This window comes from Molothrus ater, chromosome 6 (genome assembly GCF_012460135.2).
Source record: "Molothrus ater isolate BHLD 08-10-18 breed brown headed cowbird chromosome 6, BPBGC_Mater_1.1, whole genome shotgun sequence".
In the NCBI taxonomy this organism is placed as follows: Eukaryota; Metazoa; Chordata; class Aves; order Passeriformes; family Icteridae; genus Molothrus; species Molothrus ater.
The window spans coordinates 30,721,507-30,727,506 of NC_050483.2; positions in this window are offsets into that span (position 1 = coordinate 30,721,507).

Consider the following 6,000-nt stretch of genomic DNA (forward strand, 5'->3'; position numbering starts at 1 on the left):
TTGGCAGCCAACAGTGAGGAAAACTCAGTGACTTGCTGCCTTCACTTGAGTTAAAATTCTCCTTTAGTCCGAAGAGATGTAGCATGGTCATATATATATATATATATATATATATATATATATGAGTAATCCCATTATATATACATATTTATATATATATGTTCTAAGAAGGGATGTGTTTAATCAAGGAAAGCCCGATGCACTGTGACCATTGGGTAGTGAAGTGAGCAGGTAACTATAGATATAGTCACTGTGAGGTAATTTTATTGCACAAGAGAGGAAGGAGATTTTCAATATTAAGTGGATTTCCATATGGGACATCTCATTGTAGAAGCCTACAAGGTGAATGTGTTAACATTTATCACATAATAATTTAAATATCTTTGAGTCAAAATCATGTGTGTCATACTCTGAAATATCCTGTAATGGGGTATTTTGATTACCTGTTTTCACTAGTGACTGAAACAGATGATGAGTAATGTTTAACCCTGTAGAGCTCAAACCTGTATGGTTAATAAGCATCTTGGTTTTATGATGTTTTTGCATACAAATTCTTTTTTTGAGTGGGGAAGTATTCTGAATTTTCAGTCCCTGATATTTTTTTCATTTTTTACTAAGAAGCTAATTAATTTGTTTCCTACAAAGGTGACTCAGTTCTGTCTCAAGCAATTAGTTCTGGACATAGGCCAAAGTGTGTGTTATTTATTGAATTTGTAAACTTGCTTAACGTATTCTGTAGATAATTTGCTTGTTAGTTCAGACATGATTAAATGTGCTAATTGTATTGAGAAATAGAGATCCAAGTGCAATCCAGTTTAAGGCAAATACATCTGCAGATGAAGGTATGAGAAGTGTCAGGTGTTATTTTAATTTGTAAGAGATATTTACATAGTTGCGTTTTGTTATTGTCTTTATTCTAAAGGACATTTAAATATGGATGCATAATCTTCTGTAAGTAGTTTGAATTTTTTGGCCACTCTACATACAGTTTAAATTCTTTGTAGTGCTGGCTAAGCAAATAAAATAGTGTGAAACTGGTGTAGCACAATTTCAGTTTTGCATTCCTTATGGTACTGTAGTCTGTGATATAGATTTACTGTAATACATTCAATTATATATATTTTCAGGAAAGTGTAATTATTAGCATAATGCATATATATGTATATATGTGAAGGAAACTCTCATGTTCCTTCAAAGATAAGTGATGCCTGCTTCTTGAAAGAAGAACTAGTCTATACCCAGCTCATATGTTTGTAAACATAGATAATGTTTACTGAGGTTAACAGAATCCAGACTTGCCCACGTGCAGATATGAAAAGGCTGTTATTTCTCACAGTTGCATGAGCCAGTGAATTATTATTTCCAGCTCTATTTTGAGGGGGTATATTACGTTTTAAGTAGAACAAACCATTTTTATATTTTGCTCTTGAAAATAATGTTGTCCTTACAGCAGCTCAGCACCTTTTCCTTTTCTCTTTTTCAGATCATATGAACATTGAAATTTGAGGGGAAAGTGACTATATGCTTCTCTGAACAATTGTTTTCTGGAAGTGTAGCCAAACCTCTGTCAGTGATATTGCACTGATACAGTATCATATCAAGCAACCTGATGGGAATAAATTATTAGAATTGAAAATGTTCCATGAGTTGATTTTTTCTTTAGAGATAATTATTATTTTCGTTGTAATATACTGTTGCATTTCAGTTTCAAAATAAACTCTTGCATTTCATTAAATTTCCTGGGAGTGCTCTGTCTTGTAAAGAAATGTACACAGATATTGTGTAGCTGTGTGTCTGATAAGACATGTATGTCTTTGTTTGTAAAAAAATAAAAACAAAACCAAAAAGCCAACCAAAACTTTAGTATTTACTGATGGGGCTTTATTAGAGAGGGTGTGAAATATATATAATAATTTCATTTTTCTTCACATACACACACACAGAGTCTAGCTTTTTCATAAAGTTAGCCAAATCATGTCTTCTGTTATCTCACTGCAGTTTGCTGGAGCTTGCAGCCTGTCTGACTCGGTCCTGACTCAGTGAAGCATCCCATTACTCAGTTTTTTGCCCCGGGGCTGTCTGTTGGCTGGACCCCTGGTTTGCCTGAAGGCTGGAATTGCACAAGTGCTCTGCTGGATCAGAACATCAGCACTAGTCTGCTCAGGTCTGCCTGATTCTTGTCTGGGAAAACTGCTAACCACACAGCAAACATTCATGTCTTTGAGTTAAGAAATGCAATTAAATGAGGAAGGATGCAGCCCCTGGCGAAGGCTTGGAGGGAGTAAAAGTGGAGGCATTCAGAAGTTTGCCCTGGCAGCTCCTGGGTTGTGAAACCGTGTAGTGATGGGGGAAGGGTAATGCAGCTGGTTTGGGTTTGAGTGCATAGTAACAATTCATTACAGGTTTTTGATTGTCTAGTCTTTAACTAGTATTTTTTCCTGATTTTTGGCTTATTTACTCAGCTGATGGTCAGTTTCCCATTTCATGTGCTCCAATGTCAGAATAAGAAAACATTATTAAAAAAACATGGTTCATTTTTAAAAGTTTTTTTGAGTGGGGAGAGATACTCTAGCAAAGAAGACTCAACAGATTTTCCCATTGACAAGCTCTCGTGTGACTTCTTGACCTAAAAGAACAAATTGTTTCTCAGATCCTATACCTATAGTCGTTTAACATTCACCACAAAAAGATGTATGGATAGTATATTAACTATACATGGGCTGTTATTGCATAGGGTTTACTTCATCTAATATGAGTGTTTAAATAAATGCACATATTGGCCCAGATTTTAATCCAATTTACAGAGCTGCCAGTAGGATTGGATGCACACTTCTGAGGAAGCTGTAATTGTGTGGATACAACAGAGATCAGTATGTAATCAATTTGCTTTCAGTTAAAAATCTGAATGGAACATTATATTTGCAACAAGTCTTTGCTATTTCTTTTTTTACTTTCTGATATTTTTACTTGTTCTCCAACAGCAATAACAAACCTTTGCATAGTGGATATTCTGCATAGGATTGCTGTAAGCACATTTCCATTGAACTTTTCAAATCTCACCTGCATGTATTTCTTACCATAAAAATATTAAGCCTCTGTCATAATTTTTTTAGCATAAATATAATTAAAGCAATACTGACAAGTGTTTTTAAAGAGTATTTTCTGTGCCTGTATGATATTCATTCAGAACTGTCTGCTGGCTCTGATCTTTCCACAGTCCAGTTATTTTCACATGGAACTTGTGTTTTATAGAGACCTTCTCAAAAACAGTGTTTCAAGTGCTTGGGCAGTTTTTGAAGAAATCTAAATTCTGTTTAAAGCTTGTATGTATAATATCTAGAGAACATTAAGAAAAACACAACATAATTCCTAATTTTCTTGTTTTATTTTCTTATCTTGGATCTCTTGCTGCTATAAAAAAGCTTTTGCTAGCACCCTTAAGGAAGGGTTACTGTTGCTAACAAAGATTTACAACATTCCTGAAGCCACACATCTTTTTATTTGCATCTGGCATTTCAGGGATAAGCAGTTTGGATGGATATTGACTTGAAATGTATATTCCAACAGGAGGTCCATAACCTAACTTTTAGTCATGGGAAGTGCTGAGCACCCTGCACCAGTTGAAGTCACTCCAAGCCAGAGGGACCTAGCACTCATGGCTTGCTATTCCAGAGGTGTGTTGGGTCAGTACCCAAAGCTCAGAGACTATAAAAAATTAGTGACCTAAGATTTATCTGTGCTTGGTTTCTACTGCATTATATGAAAAGGTTGTTTGGGAATATTTTATTTCTTGCTTGATGTTACAGGTGAAGTATCAATTCAAGCCCTCCTTTCTTTTTCTATTCTCAGTTTTAAGTAAAACTGTTGGGAAAAAATTATTTAGAAAAATATGGTACCAGTGAGAGGTGGACAATAACAGAGATATTATATAAAATATAGTGACAAGGTCATTTGCTAAAACATCACCAATACCAGAGTAAAAAGAAAGTTGAGCCCAGGAGGATTCATGGGTTTTTCTTTGTTTTTCCAGTGACTCTGTGTTGTGACCTGCAATAACCCCTCCATTGGGGCCACCACTAGAATTCCAGCTGCACTGGAATGTGGCAGCTTCTCCTCAGGGAGTGATGCAGCAGTAATGATTAAGATATTTAAATTAATTTTCTTTTGCAGCCTAATGTGGGATTTAGAAACAGGTTTTTTGAAATACATAGCTTCATTCAACATAAGTTTTATTTGGCAAAAAATTCTGATAACTAACTTCTTTAATGTCCTCTCTAGCTCCTTTAATCCAAAATACAGCAGAGCACAGGACACTGATTTTTAAAGTTATCCTTCTGATTTTTGGGCTTTGAGGTGTTTGAGGAACAAGAAGTTTCATGTGTACATGTAAATTTATGCTGTTTGCTCTCCTTATCTTTTTTCACACAATGATTTTACAGCACAGATAGATGCTTTGTTCCAAAAACTTAATTGGTGAAGGCAACACAGCCATGAAGAAAAGATTCTGGTGTGATTCATCTAATTGCTGAGCAATACAGGACCAAATCATTCTGTCTTTGTCACTGAGACCCCTCAGTGACACACATACAGTGCTGGTGTTTGTGGTGGCCAGTGCTCAACTGTTGATACTGATTTTCTTCAGCGGGTATGTTTTGATGCTGCTATGGTTTGCTCTCTTAAATGGCAAACTGCATTTTTTTTTTCTTCTGAAAGTGGAAAATTAAGGTGGTTCAAACAATTTCATTAACATTATGTATGTATATTTATATATATATGCATGTATAAATTGTGTGTATTAATTGAATATGTAATATAGAAAATACACTATACATTTGAGTGGGATATTTTAAAGGATTACAGCCTTGATTTCAGTATACTGCAATGGTGTCAGAAGTTCACTCTAGCTTTACAGTTATTGTGCAGATGTAGAGTGGTTGAGGGATTTTCATTTCGAAGAGTAGTGACAAAATATATATCCTGATTAAAAAAAAAAATTGTTAAAAAGTTTAGTGAATCTGGACAAAAATAAAATGAGTGAAATTATTCTTTTATGTCCAGAATTGAAGTTTAAATTAAAGTAGTTCTACCAAGGGGTGAAAAAACTTTCAGTTTTGTCATAAAAAAAAAAAAAAATAAAAAGAGGAAAACGCCCCACAAAAATGCTGGGCCTAATGCCTTTTTCCAAGACACGTGGGCTGGTGTCTGCTTAGTGGAGCTGTGGTGCATGCTTTCCTTCTCACTTCCCCAGCAGAACTCCTGCAGAGCCAGTGGGCATGCTGAGCACAGAGAGAAAACAGGCTGTGCAAAAATTATCTGCTGCACAGATCAGAGAGGAAAGGGCTGCTTAAACATGTCATCAGAGTAACAAGGACTAGTCTAGAAATGTGAAAAAGTATGCCAGTGAATTAATGTGCTGAAAGGGTGTCTTTTTACCTCCATATCAGGGATGGATAAGTGAGAGGCAGTTGTTTGCAACTCAATTTCTGTGATTTCAATGACTACTGAATTTTAATATTTTATTAAACCCCCATATTTGCTGGATAAAATTTCAGCAAATAATATGAGATATATATGAGAAATAATATAACCTTTTTGTTATGCTTCTTAAAAAGGTTTTCTAAGCACAGTTTTTAAAAAGATCCCCTCTTTCTTGCTTTTTACATGAAAAATTTGCCAGAGTTCCAAGCATGTTTCCTCCCCCACTTATGAAGAGAGAGCCTCACCTCTGGGAGTCTCACCGTATGAAGGACAGACACAAGACAAGGTGGTTTGGCAGATACTCAGGAAGCTGACAAGTTAGGAGGGTTTATGAAAGTTAGGAAAAATAGTAATTGATTTTTTCTTTAATTTAATTTAATTTTCAACAGATGTGCTTGCTTATTGAGAAATAATTGCTCCTTTATTTGTAGTGAGATTTAAAGGTCAGAAAAACTGTTTCCTTTTCAAATAGAATAGAGGCAGCTGAATACTACTAATGCCATAACCTACATTTATCCAATT